A 26,313-nucleotide genomic window follows, 5' to 3' on the forward strand; every position below is an offset into this window, starting at 1 on the left:
AGTCTAATCGCTGGGTGCCCTCTCCCCTGGGCAAACTTGCTTTGACTCAGGAACCTTCCCCTTTCTTAAGCTTCCATGGTTGACCAAGTTGCCTTTACGTCACACATTCTATCTACAGAGATAACTCAACCAAAACACAGCCAAGCCCTACTGGCCCAGGGGCCCCTGGGGTTCTGCAGAAAACTTGGCCCCGTTCTCTACAGGCCCCTCATGAAAGGAGTCAGACAGCTACAGAGGGCAGGCTGCCGCCCTTGCTTTCTGAGCCCTAGTCCCCAAGTGCCCACTGAAGCCTCCACCCATTAGTGGCTGTTAACCTTCTTCCCAGAAGAGCACAGGCAGCCTGCAGAACCTGGCACACCTTCCTCTCCCCACCGGCAAGCAAAGCTGCTCCCAGGTACTCACCTGCCGCCTCCCCAGCTTCCTAAGCACTGAGACTGGGGAGGAAAAGAGCAGAGACCCTTCCAGGTTCTGAGTCATCATAATGGTATCTGCACCAACAGTCAACTGCCCATAGGTGGCCAGAGGTTTATTGAAGGTAAGTTTCCAGCCACCGCCAGCTGTCCCCACCCGATGCTTTTTGTCCACCTCTACCCAGCCAACCATTCTGCAAGAGCAAAATGAACTAAAAATCTCTATCCCACCTTTCTCACTTTTTCTCTGAGGCAGACGTGACCAGCAAAAGAGCTGTTGGCAAGGTTTTTTAGAGTGGCTAGATTGTTTTTCCAAGGTCTGCTCACCCTTATCTTCTGACACCCAAGACAGGGATGATGGCTGTCCTGCCCACTCTCAGGACAGCTGTGAAAATCAGGGACGTGAAGACGTGCTGTGTTATTACTGGGGCAGAGCAGCTGTCAATCCTGAGATAACGCTGGCCCAGAAGTGCACGGCGGGGAGGTACTGCAGGGCGCTCAAAGGAGGACTGAAACTCATTCACTGCCAAGAATTGAGCCAGGAAATGGTACTTGTCCACTTTAAAAAGAAGTTAGACAAACGTTCTCTTGACAGCTGTCAACCAAGCAGATCATTGCAGCACTGTCCAAGGATTCAGAAAAAGAGAGGCAGCTGAGCATCTACTGTGCACATGCCAGGCTCAGAGTCTCGTTCAAATCTTCTCAGCAACCCTACTTTACAGACAAGGGCACTGAGGCTTGGGAGGTTCAGTTACCTATTACCTGAAGCTAAGGCCACTCAGCTATCCAGGGGAAGGGCTCGGGTTTCTCCAGCTCTCGGGTTCTTTCCAATTCCATCGTGTCTCAAAAATGTCCACGAAACTACACAAGATGACCCTCACCACGGTTTCACATGTTTTACCAAGCCCTTTTACATGTTCTCACTTAACCCTTACACCTCTTCAGGGTGGACTGATGTGGACACAAGGATCGCCTTTTTCCCTGGATGCCAAGAGGAAGGGGGCTAGGGGTGCCGGCCTCTGCAGGCCCCCAAGCGAGGATTATGCCAGGACCTCCACTACCTAGGAGCCAAATCTGCCCACCCCTGGACGCTGGACAAGGAGGTTGAGGCTAAGGCTGGGTCCTGTCCCTCCTCCCCCAACAAACACACGCCTAACGGAGGCTCTGCCTTTTAACCAATATTTATTCAGTGTTTAAAAGGCACTTGGCCTAGGTACTAGGGAGCAGGGTTGTCCCCAAATGCCTGAAATGCAGAAAGCTGGGTTTTTGCTCATACTGCAGAAGATCTGCTGGGGCATCAGGTCTGGCTGCCCAACCTCTGGGCACCTGGGTTCTCTTATGGGTCTGTTCAAGATTCAGGCCAAAAATTAGTTAACACAGGAAAGCAACACCTGGTGGGGACAAGTGCACGTGTCCTCTCTCCAGGACAGTCACCCTGACTCTAAAGCTTGTGTTCTATCCCTGCTCCTTCTCCACCTCTTCTGTTTACATCAGGAAACTGAGGGTCAGAGGAAACAGAGGGACTGGGCCCAGAAAAGAGTGGTGTGGGGCAGAGAATGACTTTGAGTCAGACGGAGGGTTCACTGTAAGCTCCAGCACTTACCCAACGGCAGGACTCCCGGCCAATATGTTACTACTTAGGCCCTTGGTGATCCTCATCTGCAAAATGGGTATCATGGCACCTCCCAGCCAGGTGGGAGGAGTCAGTGGAATGATAAAATGCCCAGCACAGAGTTTGGCACCCAATCAATGCTAGACAGTATTCTAACTGCCCAGAGCCAGGATTCATGACAACGAGTATAGTATGACACCCTTAAGCCCATGTGCACACCCCGAAAGTCCACCCAAAGCCAGCCACTCCCCACCTCGAGAAGTGACCTGACTTCCTGTTCCCAAAACCCCAGAGGTATAACCAGGGTAGCTGCCAGAGCAGACACTCTGCCCCAGGGTATTTTGCTCCTTCTTCACTCAGGCGGCAGGTTTAGGAGCAGGAGGCATGGGAGCACATGGGAGAGGCCTGGTGCCCAGGTGGGTTTCATTTCTCCCCTCTCCAAGCGACATTAGGCCTTCAGGGAGCAGGAGAGCCGCTACCAGTCTACATGGTAAAACAGTACTATCCAACAAAAGTATACTGCTAGCCCCTTATGAAATTTTGTATTTCCTAATAGCCACATTAAAAAGAAACAAATGATACCAATTTCAATCATAGAGTTTATTTAACCAAATGTATCCAAAATATCCCTTCAGCATGTTATAAAATATACAAAATCAATATTGAAAATGGATATTTTACATTCTTTTGTTTGTATTGTCTTCTACATCTGCAGCATATTTTTACTATTAGAACACATCAAAATTTGGACTAGCCACATTTTCAGGCTCAATGGCCATATGTGGCTAATGGCTACCATATTGGAAAGAGTAGAACGAACATTTCCCTATTGCAGAAAGTTCTACTGGGCAGTGCCCCTGTCCTCTTTTCATTAAATCCTGGGAGTTTCTGGCCCTTGTGGGGTGGGGAGTGGCATGGGTGGCGCTCCTCTTTCTGAATTACCAAGGGGGCTGATTTCTCTAACAGCTGGGGACTTGACAGGAAATACCTGTTTGTCTGGCTATGAAAAAGTTTTCCCCTCTTTCTTCCCCAGGCTGGGGGGTTTCCATGACACCTGCAGACCCAAAGCACCGTCCCCCAGGGAACTGAACCAACACCCAGACCACAGAAGAGAAAAATCCAGCCTGGGGGTACATTGAGCCAAAGCCCACCAAACCCCAGACCCCAAGCTGATTACTATTCTACTGCCTTCCATGTATTTTATTGGGGGGGGGGGAAATAACATTGTAAAACCGTCTGTGCTCTCTGACTACAGTATCCATTACTAGGGGCCTATCTGCCTGCAGACAGGGACAAGAAGATATGAAACGCTTGGGTTAGCTCAGGGGCATTGAGCCAATTATTTTTTAAACATTATTAGGCTGTTTCTGCAACGTATCATTGTTTTTAAAGGCGGCTATCTTCTGGAAAGAGAGAAAATGAGAGCCTTACTGAGCACACCAAGCATATACAAAGCTGTCCTGGTCATCCCAAGGTCTTAAGTCCTACGTCACCCAGAGCAGGTGGGGCTGAGACGTGAACTCTGCTTGCATGGTACTTCCAGTGAGACTGAAAACACACCAACTGTTGACATCAAAGAACTGGGTGGAGGCATGTCTGATGGCAACCCCTTGGTGACATCAATCCTGGCACGACAGGGAAGGGACAGCATCAAAAACATCAATAGCGAACATGTTTACGGTGCGCTGGCACTGTTGTAAGCATTCTGCATATACTGAATATACTAACTCATTTAAACCACACAACACCCCTATTGAGGTAGCTACTAGTATCCCTCCCATTTTACTGATAAAGCAACTAAGTGGCGGGCCGATTACTAACTTGCTCAAAATCACACAGCTAGGGAGTGGTGAGGCTGGCATTCAAACCAGGTGGTCTGGCTCGAGAGTAAGGCTCTGGGTCTGCATGCCGTACTGCCTCCCATCTAACAATAATAAAAAAGCCTCTACGCCGGAATCTGCATGAATCACCCAACTGAGGTGGAGATTATTGGCACCTTCATGGATTAAGAACCGATCCCTCCTGGAATAATGAGGGCAGTGGGAGGGGGCGGGGAGGGCTCACAGGAAGCACACCCTGCAGGCTTGCCCACTCTGTGGGAAAGGCAGTCTTGCTGAGCAACTGGGCTGCACTATGGCGCCCACACGAGTTAGGATCAAGCCCTGAGGGAGGAGCACCTAAAACAGGAAAGCTGGGCTGCAGGAGGCAGAAGGACAGACCCCTCTGGCCAGCAACCAGAGGATTCAGATGGAGAATCCTACTGACAGGTGATCCTAGCACAGTCCGGGTCCACAGGTACCCACTGGGCAGATTCTGTCAGAGCTTTCCCAAGGCTCCCGTCCCATCCCCCTCCAGGTGAGCGCTCCTTGAAGACCTGAACTGAGTGGCAACAGACTGATTCATTATTCCTCCCTTTCTGCCCTGTAAGGGCATTTGCCCCTGGCTTTATAAGACAGAGCCCTCTGACATGACTACCTCCAGGAAAGGCAGATAGGGTGAGCTCTCCCGATTATGCCCCTTTTGTCGACAGGCACATTGAGGTGCCTGGGAGCGTGAGTCAGGCTGACTCGGTTCTGCAGTGCTGGGAAGGGCTCTGGCTCTGCGCCAGGACAAGCCTGCTCCTGGCACGGAACACTCATTCCCCGAGCCTCTCACGGAGACGAGCATAGTTAATGAGCCTTCAGAGCTAGTCCTGTACAGTGACACCGCCTCCCAGGGCACATGCTGCACAGGTGAGGCAGTACCTGCTCAGGCAAAGCCAGGGAGGACCTCTCTAGGGCCGGCTAAAGGACAACACCCCACCCTACAGGACCCCTTCCTCATGGAGACCCTGAGATTGGGGTGCTTCCTACACGTCTGAAACCCAGAGAAGACTGAGAAATGCCCAGCCCCTCCCTCTTCCATGCCCACACCCCAATCAGCCTGGCCTCCACCACCGAAAGCCACCTCTGGTCACCTCTTCTCTCAGGGCCCTCCAACTGCACCCCATTACGGCACTAAGCACTATCTACCCTGTACCCCACCCCGGCCCCAACGCACTCGACAAACATTAGCGTCAGAAGCTGCAAGAGGTCTTGGGAAAGTGAAGATGAACTCTGCCTTCGAAGCATTCACAGAGTAGTAACTGATTTAAAACAATCCACTGAGCTGGGTGCGGAGGGCCTCACAGAGCCGTTGTCTGGGTGTTTCTGGATCCTGGCAGGGGACTCAGATGGTTGGGTAAGTCAACCTCTTTAGATCTCAGAAAGGTCTAGATGGGCCTGACAGACCTAAAGTCCCTTGCATTTCTTCTATGAAGCAATCCACCAGCATCTCTAAACCTCCCATGGGCCGGGCACAATAGCTTCACTAGAGTAAGCAATCCACGAATACTGGATGTTTGAACTTTTATCAGCAATATCTAGATAGATACCAAAAAACACATACCACCTGCCTAATCCATAATCCCCACTTCTCATTTCTGTTTTAGTTGAAATTCAGCAGTCAGGATCCGATAGGCTATGTCATGGTAACAAACAACCCCAAATCTCAGTGGTTTACATAACAAAGGTAATTTCTCTCATTCATACTGCACGGCCCTGACTTGACCAGGAGGCCCCCCGGACCACCGCGTCACCACCCCAGCTGATGGAGTCTCCACCATATGGGAGCACTGATGGTGGCCACAGTAAGGGGGAAGGTAGGTGACAAACTGTACCTGAACTTTTAGAGTAACATGATACTCAAAGTGTCATGTTACTTCCTGCTCACAGTTCATTGGCCAACACAAAGTCACATGTCCAGCTAACTCAAAGAAGGTAGGAAAGTGCAATCCTACCGTGTACTCAGTGGGAGAACCAGAAATAGATGGTAAACTGCACCAATGCCCATATCACGGTTTGCAGAAGTTAATGATATCAAACTGGGTGAAAGGTTCAGTATTCTCTGACTCTTACTCTCTTTAGATCAGACTTTCTCAACCTCCCACTACTGACACCTGGGGATGGATAATTCTTCAATGTGGGGGGCTGTCCTGTGCATTACAGGATATTTAGTAGCATTCCTGGCCGCTACCCACAAGATGACTATAGCAAACCCCTTCCCAAACTGTGACAATCAAAAATGTCTCCAGATATTGTCACATGTCCCCTGGCAGGCAAAATGCCCCCAGTTAAGAATCTCTACTTTAGATTTAACAAGAAGCATAATCTCTCTTAAAGAGAAAATAACAGCCTTCGCTTCCCTCAAGATATCCTACTCAGAACTATCTTAAAAGACAGCACTCTCCGATCATCATACCCACCTCGAACGGCTGCTGTGAAGATTAAACCAGCAAATGCTCGTAAAGCTCTCTCAGCACGGGGCCTGGCACAGGTAACCTGCGATGACACTGTCTCACTGTGTTACTATCACGCCCGGGGCTGCTGCTAGCACTGCTGTCACAGAGTAAGCCATGGGGACAGCACAGATAACTTCCTGAGCAGCAGAGCCACTTACCCGGCCCAAGGTCATCCCTGCCCCCGGGGGGGAGTCCAAGGCTGGGATGCTGCTGCAGAATTCCGGCCATCGCACTCCAGCCCCCAACGCCTAAAGTCACACAACGTCTGTGTCAGGATTTTGCTGGAGGGTCGAGGTAGAGAAAATGTGCTGACCCTCAAGCGTGGGCAAGCACAGAAAGATGACGAATGAGCATCTGCCCAGAGGAAGGCTGCTGACCAGTGACATGGTCACCCTCTAGCTACAATGACCATCTGTGAGGCTGTGCATAGCTGAGGCCGCTGCACCCCTCCCAGCGTCCACACCCCAGCCCCCATGACAGTCAAGTGCCTTTTCACCCAGGGCTGGAGATGGGGCCAGGGAGGGGGTGGGGGGTGGACTTGATTTTAAATTAGCAAAAGGAAAGGAAGGGAATATGGAGGAGAAATGTCAGATTTTAAGATGTTAAGTTTTTACAGATTCCTTACTTGGATCACAGGCCCTGACAAATGGCAACCGTGTCTCTTGGGACCACTTCCAAGGGCCAGCCCTAGGACGGTCCAGTCCACACTGGAGGCTGTGAGAGGCGCACGGTTCTGTCTCCTCAGTGCTAGTTAGAGGCACCAGTTCTAGAACCAGTAGTGCTAGCTGGCAATTCCAGCTCTGCCGTTTCCTCGCCGTGTGGCTTTGACAAGTCCCTTAGCCTCGCTCATCTTCAGGGCTGTCACCTACAACTTTGCCCTGCACTATGGCACTAGTCCAGGAGGCAGGCGTGGTGGCTCACAATCCTCACCAAACCCGGAACCCTAGCCTGGTCCACCCAAGGGACACTGTTGAGTAATTTGCGTGAAGTCTGCCCTCCAGACCTTCAATTCCTCCACCTCAAAATAGGGATTTCGATAACAACCCTCATATCTCCATAGAGTTATTAAGAAATTAATGACAATGCCTGCAAAGTGTACATCAGTGCCTGACTTGGAGAAAGTGCTCAGAGATCGTTGTGCTGAAAATTACAGGAACTCCCAGCAATAACGACTTAATTTATAGCCTCAGTCAATGCCCTGCCCCCAAAGCAAGCAGAACAAACCTAAATGCTGCCTTGGGGGGCTGCAGTGAGGATTACATGAGATAATGTACAAGAGAAGCTTAACACACTAGGAAGGGCTCGATACACGTCAGCAGTTATTATCACAGACTTGCATAGCCTTTGGTCTGCGTTCTGTTTCGTGGCACTCACACAGGTGTAATCTTAGCGCAATGCCCTTCCTGGACACATAGGAAGGGCTCCAAAAATGTCAGCCACTATTATTCCGTAATTTGTGTATCCTTTGCTCTGAAATCTGCATCCTGGAGGTTCCCATAAGTGTGATCTCCTCCTGGCAAGGCTGTGCCAGCCCTGGGAGGGTCAAAGCCAGACCCTGGCACCTCCTGTGCCCTCTTCCTCCAAGAAGACCTCCGGATCCCTGCAAGCAGAGATCGTCATCTGTCCCCAGAGGCCTTCTCTTCCCATGTGTCACATATCCATACTGAAATCACCCACACGTCTGTCCACGTCCCTTCCAAAATGCAGCCCCCAATTTTTCCTCAATTTTCAGTTGTAACTTTTTTTTTAAGAACTTGAAAATATTCTTTGTAAAACAACAGTTTCTAATTTAACCAAGTAAATTAAAAATAAAACACGGTACCCAGAATAGAACGTGAGCGTCCAGGTGAGGCCTGGCTGGCCCAGGTGGATGGAGCCCCGATGGCATCTGTACAACCAAACCTCCACCGGCGTGGCCCAGCCGCCTTTGCTTTGCTGGCAGCCCTTAACTCACCTCTGGAGCACAACTGCAAACGACATCGGAGTCTGTTTCACACCGTCAAACCTAGACTGCTCCATGTATGCTCGCGCAGCTTCCACTTATTGGCTGGGTGGCCTTGGGAATGTCACTCCACCTCTCTAGTCTCCACTTGCCTCATCTCTAAGATCACCAGGGCCACATCTGACTCTGACGCTAAAGGGCGGGTTTCAAGGGTGTCACTTGTAGGAGCCTCCTGACCAGGCACAAAGCTGCAGACCCCTGACATTACAGAAAATCTCTCTAATGCGGGCCAGCCCCCCAACCCTACACCCGGTATAAGCTTGATGGCTCAGTGCTCCCTGCCTTAGGTCTTCAGGAAACATGTCTTTACCTAAGAGCTGCAAAGATGCAGAATGGGAAAGGCCCAATGTGCCTTTCTGCAGACTGACACAGATCCACTAACGAGACGAGGGCGGAGGTGGTACAGACGTAGCCAACGCCTTCAGCCCCTTCAGCTCCACCAACCCTCCCAGACGACCCTTAAATAACAGGTAACTTAATGAACTGCATGCTTGCCACACTGTCAAATCCTCTTTGCCTCCCTTCCAGGCAGAAAGCCTCACCAGAACCCCTTCTCCATCCAACTGCAGGGCCCCCTCTGCTTTGAGGGCGGCTGATGAATTCACTCTGAAGCCATCCAGCGGTGTCCCACCCAGTCCCTATTTCTGCATCTCTCCACGAGGACTTTCACAGATGCGCTGAGCGCCTACCTGAGCCAGACCTGGCTGCCCTCTGCAGAGCCTGTGAAGGAGCACGTGCTATGCCAAATGCTTTGCGGAGCGACCTCAGGCACTCCCTGAGCGGGCAGTCAGCTATGTACCAGGACGGGAAAGGACAGCCTGGCGTGCCTTGTTCTGAAAAACAGAAAACGGCCATCACCTTGACCCAGACTGGGCTCCAAACTGGCTCACAACACAGCTGCTTAGTAATGCTTTCTGGAAGTTTCTTGGAAATGGAGACCAAGCTCACCAGACTATGGTTTCTGGAATTCACTTTTTCCTAACTTCTTAAAAGCAGGGACAACTTTTGCCCCCTTCTCATATTCCGCAGCCTGGCTCTCCCTTTGTAGCTCCTCCAGTTGACCAGTAACAATGGAATGACCAGGTGTAGCCTCATTTAAAGCAGTGGGTGCTCTCTGGCCATCTCTGCCTCAGGTCTCGTGTTCCTGGTTGGGTTACCCTTGCTGCCAGGGTCCTAACAGAAACAGAGTGGCCACGGGAGCTGCCATCCATCCACGCTTCCCTCCTCCTCCTCCAGCTCTCACCACACGGCCTGGGCAGAACTCATGTTTATCACACCTTGTTCTTCTAGCTCTGAGCAAACCTTCAAGAGCCCTCGTGGTGCCCTTAGCATTTTTTCAAGCTGTTAACCCTCCTGACCTGCTTCTAACAAGGTTGGTGCCACTCTCCCAGTCGCCCCCGGTTACTTGCCTTTCATCTCCATTTTTTCATAGAAATCCTCTAAAACCTGCATTCAGAGCTGTAGGTTTCCTCTGCAGCCCTTTTCTTTAAATGCCTCATGAGTCCCTTTGTTTCTTTGTGGTGATCATTCCCCAGGGTGGTTCAAGTTCCCCCAAAAGTCTCTATCAAGGCCAGTGGGTCTCCACCTGTCCACACAAAAGAATCACCTGGGAAACATTTTAAAAATTCCAATGCCAGACCTGCCTGCCCACAGATTTTGGTGCATTTCTCTGGGTTGGGGTCCAGGGCTCAGAATCTTCAATAGCTCCCCAGGTGACTCTAACAGGCCAGAGGTGATTGACAGCGACCTCGACCTTGAGCTCAGGCACTGGTGTATCAGGACCAATGGGACACAGAGGTCCCACTGGGTGGGGTAGGGCAGGTCCTGAGCCTTTGTCTCCACCCAGCTCCCCAGGTGATTCAGGTAACCACTGACGTTTCAGAACCACTGAACCATCTGGAAAACAGGACATTTCCTTGAAAACTTCTAGGCTGCTTCCTCATGGTGAAAATCACCTAAACATGACGTCACCCCCATTTGGGTGTACGGAGAGCCAGGCATCCCTAAGGGCAAAGTTCTACCACAGTAGCTCCCCTTAGCTGTGGTTTCTGTTACCTGGTCTCAGTTACCCATGGTCAACCATGGTATAGAAATAGTAAATGAAAAATTCCAGAGATGAAGAATTCGTACGTTTTAAGTTGGGTGCTAGTCTGAGTAGCATGAGCTCTCCCACCGTCCCCCTATGTCATTTACTTCACTTCATCTCATCACGGAGACGTGGTACCATCTCCCATCACAAGAAGGGTCAGTACAGGACAAGAAGAATATTTTGTGTGAGAGCCCACCATCGCGTAGCTTTTATTACAATAGACTGTTATAACTGCTCTGTTTTATTATGAGTTATCGTTGTTTATCGTTCATTTATAGATGAAGCTTTGTTATTGTGGTATGCGCATATAGGAAAACACATGACACGTATATAGGGTTTGGTACTATCCGTGGTTTCAGGCATCCACTGGAGGTCTTGGAACGTATCCCCCGTGGGGAAGGGAGGGCTACCGTACTGCTGAAGAGAAAACAGTACACATACATGCACAGACACACAGACACACACACACACACACACACTCCCCATCTTTGCAGCAAAGCCTGTATAAACCTGTCTGCCCATCTCGGAAAGTGTCACCTCGACAGTCATGTGTGTACATATATGCATGCATTGACTCTGCCAGACTTTCCAGAAAGATGCACTTCTCTCTCTTGGTCACTTGCTGAGTTTCCTCAGGGCACACATGTTGCTACAGCCAAGCACGGCTTCTCAAACAGTGGTTGCTCACTTTGGGCATATACCACCAATGCTATTAACATTTTTTCTTACATCTACTCACTTTTTAAAAAATTAACTTAGTATCATTGCCATAAAGGAGATACTGTTGTCTGTGCCAGACAAAGACTTCCATAAAAATAAGCATAATACATTGTAGACATATTTAATTAAATATTTATTGATCTCAAAAAAAAAAAAATAAGCATAACAGAAACAAAACAATGTTATTAAATCTAGCAGACCCTGTTGCCTGAGGAAGCCCGGGATCCCGAGGTCGGTTTTCTCCTAGTCCCACTCCTTGGTTTTTGAAAAGGGAGAAGGCTTTCAGACCCTCTCCTAGAGGCCACTGAAGGACTGGAAAGGGGCTGTAAGGAGGCACCTTCTTCATTACGGGATTAAAGATAATAAATGCTACATCTGGGCATCACCTAAAATTGTCTGGGGTGCCCACCCTGTACTTTGTCCTTAGCTGCGTTTTCTAGAAAGGACAGCCATACTGAGAAGTGAAAAACGCTGGGCTTGTTGGCCTCATGATTATAGGAGGACAAAACCCAACCCCAGGCCAGAGCTGCCCTCCGCCCAAACCTACACTGGTGACTTAAATCCCCCTCGACCCTCCTCACCCCCTTTGCAGGGGGCTGACGGCCCTTCACCCTTGTGGAGATGTTAAGAGGTGGAATAGATTATCAGAGGAAGTCCTGGAGGAATGTCTGCTGTCCCCGTACAAACGAGGAAGTCCTGGAGGAATGCCTGCTGTCCCCGTACAAACACGCAGGTAAAACTGAGATAGCTAGAGACCAAATAAATATCGGCTCATCTGCTGACCTCATGGGAGGAAGGAAAAGACCACTTACGGCTGTCCACCTCGAAAATACCAGACCCGTTAGGATCTGATGCTTCCTGTTTACATAAAAATGAAAACAAACATGGGCTTTGAAAACTAGCTAAACAAACGCTGAACTTCAGAGCAGGCCTGGCTGGCCTCGTCCTGCGTTCTCACTCTGCTTGCCTAAACTGTCACCTTTAGAAGATGACATGGCATGCCTGCAGTTACAAACAGATTCACTAGCCCCACTGACAGCCAGGTTCCCAACCTGCACCCTGCTGACCCCTCAGGATCCCTTTAAGACATTTTCTTTCTTCACTGTGTCCGAAAGACTGACCGAAGTAAAAGTGGCCCAAGTTTGGCTGGGGGTTGGGAGTCTTGAGGGCCACTGACTCATCTGAAAAGACATGAAGGCTGAATCGTTAACCTGAGGTCCCCCATGTCTCACTTGCTGGTTCCCACGGCACCCACAGATTCTCTCCCCAGCCAGGGCTTCCCCTCTATGGCGGGGGAGGGGAAGAGGACCAGTAAACGGGGCTGTGACAGGTTTCAAAGACTTAAAATCAGGCAGAATCAGTCATAGGCTGGAGAAAACAGACAAAGCAGGCAGCAAATTATCTGAGTTTTTCTATTCGACTCATGGGCTTTAGGGTTTCTAATTTTGAAGAAATTGGGGTTTCATTAATGAGAAGTATCTCGTATATGCACCCTTCTCCCCCTTTCTTATTAAACATAATCAGAGACAAACAAAAGAAGCATCATGACTATCTCTTTCGGGTCACATTAGTGTGGTTGGAGATGAGGCAGGCATCCACTTAGGCAAACATACAATGCAGTGCTGGCTCTCGGTCTCTTACCCAGAAGCAGACTTGGTCACACTGTACATCCTAGCAGCTTGGTCAATGTGGATTCAAAATGCCAAGCCTGACCACTGGCCCATGAGGTCCCAACAAGCCAGAGCCTGGGGCTACTCACAAAGCAGTGGGCAGAGCCCAGAAGGTTCTAGAAACATTTACTATCTGCCCACATAAGACCCAGCCATAAGTTAGGCTTACAGGCAATGGTATCCCTTTCCAAAAAGGATGCATTTTCCAAACTGTTTCCTCTGGGCTCCCGGGGCAACACTGGGAAACCAAATTTTACCAACCATAATGGGTAAATATAATCCCAAAAAAAAAAAAAAAAAAGACTCTAGGCTTTGAAGAGAATGTCTGTGCCTGATCAGTGACAGACAGCTCCAAGAAAACTGAACCAAATGTAGACCTGCTATCAACTCAGATTCCACGGGGATTGCATGATCGACGAAGCAACAAACACTCTGTGAGAACTGACCCTGTTATTCTGAAATCACAGTAATTAAAATACCCACTGGGCAGTCATGTGTTACCTGGTGGAGACAATCGTACTGGACAACATCGCTTACAGGATTTCAGAGTCGGAAGGGGCCTTAGACATGATCGCCCAGCCTCCCTCTCTTTGCCCATCTCTACCCTTGGGGGCAGATGAGGGGGCTGTGTCCCAGGGAGAACGGGGAACTAGGCCTAAGTCATCATCAGACAGACACCAGCCCTATATCCTCAAAGTCCTGGTCCAGGCTGTCCACTGCACCTCGCCCCTCTGTGTGAGGGGTTCCTCAATCCCTTCTTGAGTTAGAGAAACACACACAGACACAAACACACAGAGTCGAACCAAGCTAAACCCACGTTTAAACTGCTTTTCTACCAAACGAGACCCTGGACAAGGCTAGTGGAGTGAGAGAGCTGGGCGGGAGGGGAGGGTAAGGGAGAAAAGGGAATCCTGAATACACCCAGACAGCCTCTGCCTCTGAGGTGCACGTTCTTGACAAAAGCCTACAAGCTTCTGCTTTGCAGAGACCACGCTGCCAACAGACACAGTCTCCAAAACCAAGCTCAACGTTCCCAACTTCTTTCTCTGCCCAATAGATAAAGGTGACAGCCAGAAAACAAACCCGGCCCGCCAGTTCCAAGCAGAACTCACACCCACTCGGCACACCTGAGTCCTCCACCCAGAAAAAGGCCTCCCTGGCTCCCCAACTAGCCACCCCACTTACTGCGGCCCCATCGCGGACCTGCGCTGCCCAGGAGCCCCTTCCCTCCGTCCCTCCGTCCGTCTCTCCGTCTCTCCCAGTCACAGCAGGATCACCTGGGGCACCTGCTTATGGGCTGGGCCCAGAGACACTGCCAGGGCCGCCTCCCTCCTGGGCGCAGGAACCACCCAGCAGGCGGCCCTGAGTCAGCGGCCAGGGTCCAAAATCAGCTTCCTGGAGGACCTGGAAGGGACACCGCCCAATGGCGCTTTCAGAGAAGGAGCCTCTCTTATGAGGCTATCAACTTGGAGAGGGCTACCGGCCAGACTGGGAAACAGTTCCATCAGGACTGTTCCATCTGGTTGGTGTTTCAATGGCACAAAAGGCAGACGTCTCCTTCCTCCTCTTTATTATTGCCTTTAAATGTAAATTAAAAGACCTGTTTGTTCATGTCTCCAGAATCTAAAATATCGGTCCCTGAACAGGTCTCTAAGAAAACATTAACCCTATACAGTCAAGACAGGCTTGACTGGTGGCACGGCAGGGGGACCCCATTCCCGGATCCAGTTAAGGTACTTGTCATGCATGTGACCCCAGGCAGGTGAAGTCCAGCCCTTTCACTCGCTTTAACATCTGGGGTGGCTGCGTTCTGGTTAGCCTCACTCAAAGGTAAGCTTCCCGGTTACTGCCACCTGCTGTCGCCCTCCCTTCTTCCCTTCCAACAGGCCCACAACGCTCGCCTGCCCAGGAAAATGCACTGGCTACAGCTCTCATCCCCGCGCATGCCCGCCTCCCCAGGAATAATCCTATATACTCTCCACACCAAACCCAAGGCGATTTCACTCTCAAAATTCAAGTCTTTGTGGAAGGACCTTAAAAAAAAAAATCCCTCTCGTGTTCCTGGAAGCTCTTTGTACTTTTTTTCCCCTGCTGGCAGAGGGGGAGGGGCAGAAGGAGCGCTGTTTCCAGTTCACAGTAACCCAGGAGCATTTCCGGGCCTCTGCTCCAAACCCTGGCAGACATCAAAGGCCAGCATTGACGGCAGCTGCCCTGAGTGGTGGAGACTAAACCAAACCACCTCAGGAGCCCCAAGTTTCTCTCCGGCCAGGCAGAGGAAGAGGTGGTAAGATCCCAGCCATTTGCACCACAGAATGGGAACCTCAGGTGCCCCAAATTAAAGGGAATAAACTCAACAGCCAAACCTCTTGGCTGACACAGGGGCTGTTTTGCTTTTTAACTTTCCCAGCAACAGGCATAGTCTTCAACCCTGCTACTGAATATAACCAGTGCCACTTAGAATGCTCTGATGATGCCATTATTTCCTATTCAGGGCCCCTCCCTCTCCACCATACCCCGTAATTACAGGGAATTTAGGGTTGGGATTTTTTTTTTTTTATGATGCTTCTTTTTTAAGTGCGTGACAACACAGAAAGAAGGGTTATTTAAATCTGAGTTGGGGGAGGGGAGGAATCAGCATTGTTAACAGGGCAAATTAAGAACACATTTCCCTGGGTTTTAGGGAATTCGAGGTCACTTGCAATAAACAAGACAGAAAACGGAATCGTCTGGGCCACATGCGCCACGGGGCTCCACCACCTCGCACGGTCTGACAAGCCGGGAGCACTACGTGGAGCTCGTCGTTAATGTCGTGACTTGGACAATCTCCCCCATTAAGGAATTCAAGTGCATTATTTCCTGTCTGACAGTCCAAGAGTTCTTCTTGGTCCCCGCATGCACCTCCACCCTGTTCTGAAAAACACACACACACAATGGCTAAGGACGAGGTCTCTAAGCTCTGAAACATGTAGCTCCATCCCAGCTTCACCCTTTACTGACTGTGACCCTGGGCACGTCCCATAACTCCCCAGAGCCTCGATTTCTTCATGTATACAACGGCGGGAAACAGTCCTTACAACTTCACAAGGATTCAAGGAGATTAGAGCTGTCACATGATCACATACAGCAAGTGCTCAATGCATGGTAACCATACACAGGACGAGGAAAGCACACACTTGCTTTGGGGAAGGTTAGTAAGTCCCAGTGCCAATGCTTTCTATGAAGTGGCATCTATGAAGCAAGAGAATGCCCACGTTCATCCCTACGTGGAATATATTTTCCAGCTAAGACAAAAAGTTGGGTTGGAAATGCCAAGTACTAAGTGGAGAATACCATTTAATGAGCATCTACTCTGTGCCAGGAATTTCACCTTATTTTCGCAAATCCTCATCATCCTGCAAAGTAAGTACTGTTATTCCCATTTTATATGTGGGGAATGCAGGCTCGAAATGTGTCCCCCCTCCTCCTGATTCCAGGTCAGTCTTAATACAGATGCCAGATCAGAAGTCACACCCAGGTCTGCTGGCAGCAAGCACTTGAGCACAGTGTCTCTTCTGGGGCCTTTTGTCTAGCTCATGAAGCTCTCCCTTCAAACAGCATGTATGGGCACCCTGCCATAGAATGTTCTACAACTATGAGAGACCATCAGACTGGCTTCATCTGATCCACTGATTGAGGAGTGTTAGAAACTCAGCCCAAGGGAAGGGAAGTGGCTTGTTCAAGGTCACATGATGGGTCCTGGTATTTGGGTTCAGTCTACTGACTGAAGAACCAATGGATGCCCGACCGTTCCTAGAGGAATAAGCCAGCAGGCGTAGCTCTGAACAGATTTCAGGGCAATGCAAAGGTGAGCTGACCAGACCCCGCCCTCCTCAGACTGACAGGAAAGCCAAGCCTGCCTGCCTGAGCCGGGCCAGCTGTCTTCAGCTTGCTTCACCCGTGATCCACAGTCTCAAGATTATTAGTGTTTAAAATTACCTTCCTAGATGCCTCATGAATCTATTTTGAGGCTACTCACTCTTAGCTGTTGCATGCACCCCCCTAGTCTCTTCTCTCCTCCCAACGTGCAACAGAGCTACTTGTCAGTACCGTCTGTCTCCAGCAAAGGCGTTTCATCAGGTGGCCGACCCCTGTAAATAATTAAAGGGTGATCCCATAGCCTCAATGAAGTCTATTGAGAGAAGGTGGCTTGTTAAATTAGACATCGTGGGGGGAGGCACCGCTAACAGCCTAACAACTGTTTCCTCAACAGATGGTGAGCAGAGTGAATCAGGAACGCGGCCCACAGCGCCAGCCTGCCAAGAGGAAAAGCAAGGCGGAGCAGGGGGCCTTCATTGAGCAGCCCGGCTTTAATAACATCAGAGCTGCACCCACAGCCAGCTCCTCCTGCAAAGACCAGGCGACCCTGGGCAAATCCACCACCCACTGTGGAACTGTTTTCTTGCCTCTAGGATGACCTCTTTCTTGTTGATTTGAAGGAAAACACCAACTAGAAAGCAAAATTACCCAAAGGGCTAGTCTTTTTTTGGGCAGGGAAGAACTTCGTAAAGTAAGAAATGCCAGCTTCCCCTCCATTCCCAGGAAGTCAAGTCCCATTAGCAGTGCGGTAGGTACCTTTCCAGCTGGTTCCTGTACTATGTAGTTTGTGAGCAACGGAGTGCTCTGTGTGTCTTGTCTATACATAGAGGCATACATACATACACATACACTTTAAAAAAATAGAAATACACCATATGCATCGTTCTTTGTGCGTCTGGTTTTTTTACACTTAATACATCATGAAAATCTTTCCAAGATAGTCCACAGATCTACCTCGCCTGTTTTAGTCATAATGGTGTTTCATAACCGATTCTATCTTTGCCTTCCTAGTGGACACTGCAGCGTCTTTTTACTTCTAGTATGCACAATGCTACAATGAACAACCTTATGCATACACCTGTATGTATACAGGCTATGGTTTCTACAGGCGTCAAATTCCCAGGAGTTGGACTGCTGAATCCTAGGGAATATAGACTTTCAGTTTCGATCAATACTGTCAAAGTACCATCCAAAAATGTAGTATCAATTGGCACAACTTGATTGTGTCTAAGAGTTATAAACTGCTCCCTGAACCACGGGAAAGAGGCTCCGGCACCCAGGAGAAAGACCCCTGGGCCTCTGCCGCACACATTCTCCCACCCTCATCCCACCCTGTCAATCAGTGCAGCTTCCTGCCATTGCATCTCCGTTATGTACAATGTACTGGCTCTCCATGGAAGATTTTACTAGAAATGTGGCTGGAATGTTTGAAAACCACCTAAAAGATATTAATAACTGCTAACATTTACATAGCATTTACTCTGCGCTTAACACTTTATAAGGATAATTTCATTTAATGCTTCAAAAGCCCCATTTTACAGATATGGGAACTGAGGCTCGGAGAAGGGATTTTTTATAAGGTTTCCTCCCATGTGCTGATAAAACATGGAGCCTGAGGAGACCGAGGTGACCGGATTCTGGGGTCCGTACCCTTGCTCAGCACTTTACTACCTCCCAGTGAGGAGTCAGCACACAGAGACACACAGATCCAGAAAAATAAAAATGCTTCCAGATTTAGGCCTACTGGCCTCTTTGAACCCAATTTATTTGACAAACTTCTGCGTCGTCACCTTTCAAATTGGTGAACCAAGGGAACATCGTCACTTTGAGAAAGTACCTATACCTCCTCTTCTCCCTGAGAACCCTACCAACTGCCAACTCCCAGCCCCTCGCCCCCCAAACCCAAAGGCCATCATCCCTGTTGCTAACCTCCTCCTGGGAAAGTCTGCTTCCCCATTTCCTGGCAACACACCCTGCAGGAGGAGGAAGTAAAGAGACCAGAGGCAAAAGATCTGCTCAACAGGAGAAAGAAGAAGCAAAAGGCCCCCCGATTCACTGACCTCTGATCTTAGCGCCTACCATCCCACAATCTGTATAGATACGGGGGACTGTCCACATTCAGAACTGGGAGAGAAAGGAAAGAAGAGCCAGAACTTTTACACGTGTGGATGGAGGAATCAGCCAGCTTACCAGGAATTTTAGTTCAAAGGGGGTAGGTGTGGAGATGAAGAAAGAGAAGAGGAAAAAGAACAAATAGGGAGAAAGAGAAAGGAAACGAGGCAGAGGCAGATGAAGCAGCAAAGGGAAAGTGAGGAGGATCGTCTCAAAAACACAAGTGGCCTGGGCTTGCACCCCCAAACCTGCCCCCCTGCCTCATTCCCATCTGCAGAAAGATAAAGAAAAGCAGAAGAGCCGACCCAGGCCCCTCTCAGAGACATTGCACAATCATAAGAAAAGGAACTTTTCTGCTTGGAGTGAAGCCTGCAGCTGAGTTCCCATCAGCGCACTTCTCCAGCACCCATGGCGTATGCCCAATTGGGGATCCCACACTTTCCCAGAGACCCACCCCAAGGGGCTTCCGGGAAAGTATGGCACCAGACAGGCAACTCTAGCTCCAAGAAGGTGCAAAGCAAGGGGCACAGGACATCCATGTCTTAGGAGACCAGAGCCGTGCAGGGCTTTCCTGCTTTGAATGTTTCCATGTGGTTCTGGAAATGACTGACAGGTCAGGGAGGCTCATGCAATAGGACCTCTTACAGAATATTTTGATTAATGTCAGTTCCTGGAAGCCAGAAAAAATTATTGCAGTATTGTTGTCAATGGCAAAAGATTGGAGACACCCTAGATATCAATCAAGAGAGGATTGGTAAACAAATAAAATAATGATACATCCATATAGAGGAATGTTATGCAGATATTGAAAAGAACAAGACAGCTGTCCAGATGCGAGCCAATCTCCGAGATACAATATTTTGTTTAAAAAAAAGTACAGAAGAACATAAACGCAAGCTCATTTGAGTAAATGGAATACAGTAAATGGCAGGTTGCCCACCTAAGGTACCAGGAATTTTCTTTCTCATCCTGAGTAGTGGATACAAAGGTATTCAGTTTATCATTCTTTAAACTGTATACACGGTTTGTACATGCTTTTGGATGTATGATACTTCACAATTTAAAATTTGTAAAGGCAGGGACGTGTGTACATTTATGGGTACATATACCGGGGATACCAAAAAAAATGTATACACATAACTTGTACTCATTTTTTGTTAGTGGTATACAAGGTCGGACAATTAAGTTCACGAACTCATCCAAAAAAGTGCTATTAATACAAACCTTGCTGCTGAATTTCAATATGGTCACCTTTGAAATACTCCCCTTGGGAAGCTATGAACTGATGCCAGCGCCTAGTCCACCCTTCGATGCAATTTTGGAACTCTTTCTGGAATGGCCGTCAGAGCTGTCGTCATATTACCCTTGATGTCCTGAATGTCATCAAAATGTCTTCCTTTCAATATTTTCTTTATTTTTGGGTAAAGAAAGAAGTCATTGGGGACCAGATCAGGTGAGTAGGGAGAGTGTTCCAATACAGTTATTTGTTTACTTGCTAAAAACTCCCTCACAGACAGTGCCCTGTGAGCTGGTGCATTGTCGTGATGCAAGAGCCATGAATTGTTGGTGAAAAGTTCAGGTGGTGTAACTTTTTCACGCAGTCTTTTCAACACTTCCAAATAGTAAACTTGGTTAGCTGTTTGTCCAGTTGGTACAAATTCATAATGAATAATTCCTCTGGTATCAGAAAAAGTTAGCAACAGCGTTGCAACAAGTTTGCGAACTTAATTGTCACACCTCACATATTGAGTATTACAATTTTCATACCATTTTTTCCTTTCTTAAAATGTGTATACATTTTCTTGGCACTCTCTGTATACAGAAAATCTTTAAAAACTTTAAAGTGAATGCCTCTGAAAAGGGAAACTGGGGGGGGGGCAGTGGGTGGGGTATGAGGGAGATTTACTTTGATTCTACATATATCCTTTTACAACTTTTAATATATTTTACCACGTGTATGAATTGCCTAACCCAAAAAAAAAAAAAAAATGTCACTGGCAATTCTCCAGGGTGTTTCAGCATCATAGATCAGGAAAGTACCCGAAGTGCCAGTTTCCCCATTTTAGAGCCGAAGAAGCTACAGCCTGGAGCATCTGAGTATCCTGTCCATGGTCACACAGCAAATGAGTGGTTGACGCAGGAAGAAAGGCTCAGTCTCCAGGGGCAGACCGGTGCTCTCAACCCCTCACATCTCAACCGGGAGCTCCCAGGCTGCTCAAACCCAAGGACAACCCACCTGCCTGGCCTGACCAAACCCTCCTGGAGCCCCTACCCCCCCCTCAGTCACACACGAGGCAGGGAGAATCAGGGGAGGGCCCTCAAGCCCCAGGATGAGAGTTGGGGGACACAGTCAAGGTTGGAGCCCCTCGATCTGGAGCTTCCCTACCCTATGTCCCCTGGTCTGCTGCCTTCCAACCTGGGGGCACATAGATGGGTAGGAGGGCGGGCTCCAGGGTTCACATCTTCCATCCTGACACCCCGGGCACTGCCAGCTATATGGCCATTCCTGTGTCCTCAGCAAGCAACCTCCCGACAAACCACCGCCCAGCAAAACCACTGGACGAGTTCCACATTCTGGCCACTTTGTAGTCATAACCACATCTGGGGGAACAAGCACTTACCCTGATATCTTCATGCCAACAACCAAGCAGCAGACCTACCAGCTCAACAGCCTTAGATCCCAGATGCCAGCCAGCAGGTGGGCACCAGGAGCCAAACCAGACTCTGGTTGTAAAATACTACCCTTGTCAGTATGTTTACGTTGAAAAAAATCCTTAAGGGCTGTGCAGAAAAATCATAAAACCTCAGAGCCATGGGGAGTTAAGAAAACCGGATGGTTTTCCCTGCAGTAAAAATCTACCATGCTTGCTTCATTTATTGGAAGCCAGAAACAACTCAATCCAAATTTTAATACTTCCTTATTTAACAAATGCTAACAAACCTGAGTTCATATAGTATTTTCAACAAATAGTACCCCACTGTGAGCCAGGCACCCTGGGAGCACGGAAGGTAATTAGAACAGCTAACATTTGGAGAATGCTTACTATATAGCTTAATACATAGCAGGCATGGTGCTAATCTATTTGCACACAGTACCTCATTGAGTCCTCACAGAAGTTCTGTAGGGATAGTCTGTTGTTAACCCATTTTACAGAGGAAGAAGTCAAGGCTTTGGGGGTAAGTAACCTTGTCTGAGGTTACAGAGCTAGCAAGTGGCAAACCAAGGTCTGTCTGGCTCCAAAGCCCATTCGCCACCCACTGAGCAAGACATAGCCCCATCCACAGGAGCTCTCCCTCCAGAGGGGTCTGGGCATCCTCTAAATCTACTCTCCCTGAAAGGGGCCAATTAGGCCTGTTACTTCCTCCTCCCTCCCAGAATCTAAAGAAGGAGCATTTCCCTAGGAGTTACAAATAAATCAAGAGCCCAGAATCCATCCACGATACTGCCTTCTCTGCTTCAGCTCCAGACCAACAGCCCTGGTGACCCACATGTTGACACCAAGCCAGGGTAACAGTCTGGGCAATGAGGATTCATGTGAGAGGGGACCTGGCACGTTCACCCCACTGACAGAGAGCCAGCTCTGCAATGGTCCAAGGGAGCAGCGGACTCTCTCCCCACTCACCTTGCTGTGAAGGCCAAAGCCAACCCTTCCTGCAGGCAGGGGAGGGACTAAAAGGCTAGGGAAGAGGTTCTAATCTCGGCGGCCTGCCCTCTGTGCCAAAGTCCCTAAACCTCCCTGGGATGTTTCTGTATCTGTAAAAATGGGAGTAAATCCCTAAACCCCACAGGGAGGGGAGTATTGTTAAAGGGCCTCCATCACATCAACTTCTTCAAGGATCCTGAGAATGCAAGACATATTTACAGATGAGAGGTACCACTCCCGGGAGACCACGGCCATTTTAAACAGCAGGCAGCTCCCAGGATGCCCACCCTCTGCCTGGAATGTCCTCCATGCTCTTCCAACAGGCAAGGTTCAAGGCTCAGCCCGAGCACCGTCTCCCCTGAGAAGCAGTCCCTCACTCACAGGTACCTCCCCGTCACGCAGGACAGGGATTGTGCATCACCTGGTCAGTTTCTCTCGTGGGCAGGGATCCTTGGGTTGATGTACTTCTTTCTATACCCCCAATATGGGGTCTGGCCTACATGAGGTGCTCAAGAAATGTTTACCAAATAAATGAAAAGTGTGGGGAATGTTAATATCCCTCTCTGGAATTTGCACAGGACAGAACCCTCCTTGGGGGTGGCTCCCCATGGGGGCCTCCCACACTAGGCCTGACCAGCCCATCAGAACCCCCAGGCCTCCCTGTACTGTCTGCTTTCCAGCACATGCTTTTCATACCCAAAGACTAACTTCCCTCCAGGAAGCAAAGCCCACCTCCTCTGTACCTCCAAGGCACTGAGGATGCAGGGGAGACACAATCCCCACCCTCGTGCCCGACAGACCCAGAGCAAGTTCTCAAAGTAGGAATTCCAGTCCAGAGGCCCTGGGAGGCGGGGAAGGGGGGGCGCTGCCTGAAAAAAAAAGAACTTCCCTTATCTCATCCCTTCAAATGTCTCCTTTTTGTAGATGTCTTATTATAATGAACATGCCGCAACAGCACAGCAGTATGTGTATAAAATTTGTTTGTGAACATACCTATGTTGGAAACAACAGCTCGAAATGTCTTTCCTGACAGGTAGGCAAGCGCAAGTGTGGAGAGCAGCGGGCGGTCCAGTGAGGAAATGCACCACACCGCTACAGCAAGGAAAGAGCAGGAGAGAAGTTTCCAGCGTTCATAGGGCAGGAAGCCACAAAGGAACAAAGACAGGGGAAGCATCAAAAAAACCCCACAAAACCCGAGGTGCTCAGGCCCCAGCACGGTCCCTGCTGGGGAGAGATAGGACAGGAAAGAGAAAGGAAACAGATGAGAGGAGCCATCCAGGGAGACAAGGGGGAATTCCGGGCATTCCAGGAAGAGGAGGCTTGAAGACATGAAACAGCAAGGCGCTCGGGAACAGCACAATTCACTGTGGCTGTCCACTAACATTCACGGGGTGGGGACATGTAGCCAGCCAGGAGGGTCGAGAGGCAGGCAAAGGGCCACGCTGAAAAAATGGAACTCTGTCCCGCAGGAATGAGGAATCGTCCCCAACCAAAGGCTAAGGAGCAACTGTCCTCCATTTGTCTGTCTACTTGATTTGGTAACCTTTTGAGAGCTGTGTTGCAGCAAAGCCCAAGTGCTTGGACAGCCCCATGCATACGGCTGCCAAAGATTCAGGGCACAAGGGGAAGCCCTTCAGGTCCAGACCCACAAGTCCTTGGAGGGTTGGGCTTGTGGTGGAGCCCAATCCATCTCCAGCGGGCATGGCCAGTCTCTGGGAGCAGCCAGAGGAGGTGGACATGGGGGAAGGCCATGCAGCTGAAGGCAATTCTTGGGGAGGGGCTCGGCTACAAGCCGTCAGCAGCCATCACGCACGGCAGCTGGGATAGGGGACTGGGCTCTGAAGGAGGTTTGGGCAACACATCACAGCCTTTTCGATGCACCTCAGCCTTTTCAAATGGTTCCCTCAAGAAGAATTGTGTCTAGAACGGATCTGTCCAATGATCTCAGAATGAAGTGACACATAAAGTCACAGAGAAAAAGCATTTGTCTGTTATTTTTATATCACTCATAACTGAGCTGATAGGATCTAACTTTCTCTTTCCTGGTTTTAGATTATTTTTAAGAACATAATTTCACTTCAAAGAACCCATCAACAAGTTGCTCTGTGAATTTTCCATTTATCCTTCATCCAAAGCTCCTAGTTCATACATTTGGAAAAAAAAAAATCTATTTTTTGATCTGTAGACTCCAGCCACATCATAGGAGCAGATAGTCACATTATTCGCATTAAGTTGGGGACAAGTTCAGGGCAATCAAATGGTTAAAACTTTACAGTGGGCATCAAAATAAAACATGAGAAATGCTCGTCACATTTCAAAGAACGTGAAAATCCATCCAGAATATTTTCACATTTATAACATGATTTTCCCCTCCGATACATGAGAAATGCATGTTTACTGGGGGGGAGAAACACTGAGAAAGAAAGAAAAAAAAAAAACACCAAGAAAATAAATTAATTATGCCACTATTTAGGGATAAGCTACCCACCATTAACAAACATAGGTACAACCTTCTCTTTTTCCTCCATGTATTTCGTTCTCAATAATTAATGGGAGCCATAGTGTTTAACCTGTTTTTTGTGGTTTTTTTCTGTTAATGGTCTATTGTGAACAGTTTTTCAAGCAGTCATTCCTCACAGCAAGTTTTTGGTGTTTTTTAAAGGCCAAAAGATCTAAATGTGCGCTGGTTTTTCCTTATACACTATCCCAAGGTTGTATGTTTAAGATATTGGGTCTTTAGGTTATTTGCAATGTTTCATCAGTATAAATAATGCCGCAATTAATATCCTGGGGGCCAAATTGTTTTCAAATCCGAGCTAGTCCTTAACCCGTAATCCCAACGCCAACACTCTCATAACTTCACTGAACTTGCATCTTAGGGACCTAAATGACTGGTTCCTCACGCCTGCAGCCCAAAAGGAAGTGCCCAGCCCACTCTCGACCTCAGCCACCCCGAGAGACGGCCCTTCCTTCTCGTGGCTGGTGGTCCACAGCAGGACGCGCTCCTGCAATCCCAGGAGGGGCTGAGGGGCCACCCACAGCCCACCGGGCAAGCTAGCCATATATACCCTGAAGCACCTGCCAACACAACTGAACACTGGCTTTCCCCAGGTTTCCTTTCAATCCCATCTGACTTTTGACCTGTTTTATAGCCAAGGAGAACCAACACAGTTAATTCTCGATCTTCTGCCTTCAAAAACGTGTATTATAGATTCGATTTCCCAAGCTGCCGCTATCTCTGGTCAGCTTCTGGAGATAGTCTGTACCCCCTCACATGACAGGCATTCTTTAGCATCATCGCCAGCAACACTATTTCTGCTTTTTACTAAGCGGTTGACAAGCCTTGTCACATTTAGCTCTCAAAACCACTCTGAGAGAAACTCCTGACCCCACGTGCTGGATGAGAGAACAGAAGGTTTGCCAAGGGATTCACTCAATGCACACAGCTAGCATGACAGCATTCAGGATTCAAGCTCAATCAATTCCGACGTCTGATGTCCTTAGACTCAAACTTTGGGGATACAATCTACAGTTTTGATGAAGGCAAGAGAACTGAAGCTAAACCCCCTCCCCCATGGATGAATCAGGATGGAGTGGTATACACCAGATATGCAAATACTGTGGCCTTGGTACATCCTGCCGTCCAACTAGGAAGCCAAGCAGGACGATAGCTCCACAGACGCCAAGCACGCCGACAGGAAAGCATGAGGCTGATCCACGATTGTGGGGACGCAGCACGTAAGTAGTACCTTACACACAAAGTGTCGACGCCTTTATTGACTAAAATAAGGTACATATGTGCTACAAACTTAAATTACGATGGCGGTTAGTTTGGCTCATGAGAGAGCGAAGTAGGGAGTTGAAAGGGATCTTTAAGGAAA

General features: G+C 48.9%; 1 protein-coding gene across 4 annotated transcripts in view; it reads right to left on the reverse strand.

The window, feature by feature from the left end:
* The window catches only part of KSR1 (kinase suppressor of ras 1), a 145,044-nt gene that overhangs the window by 97,597 nt on the left and 21,134 nt on the right, over positions 1 to 26,313 (reverse strand). Inside the window, exon 1 of one of the 4 annotated variants that reach the window (XM_033089262.1) lies at positions 14,007 to 14,087. The exons of the other annotated variants lie outside the window; for them this stretch is intronic. The gene's annotated coding sequence lies outside the window, so the exon portion shown is untranslated. Of the gene's footprint in view, positions 1 to 14,006; positions 14,088 to 26,313 lie in introns of those variants that run through there. 4 annotated transcript variants of the gene reach the window in all.

Source organism: Rhinolophus ferrumequinum, chromosome 21 (genome assembly GCF_004115265.2).
Source record: "Rhinolophus ferrumequinum isolate MPI-CBG mRhiFer1 chromosome 21, mRhiFer1_v1.p, whole genome shotgun sequence".
In the NCBI taxonomy this organism is placed as follows: Eukaryota; Metazoa; Chordata; class Mammalia; order Chiroptera; family Rhinolophidae; genus Rhinolophus; species Rhinolophus ferrumequinum.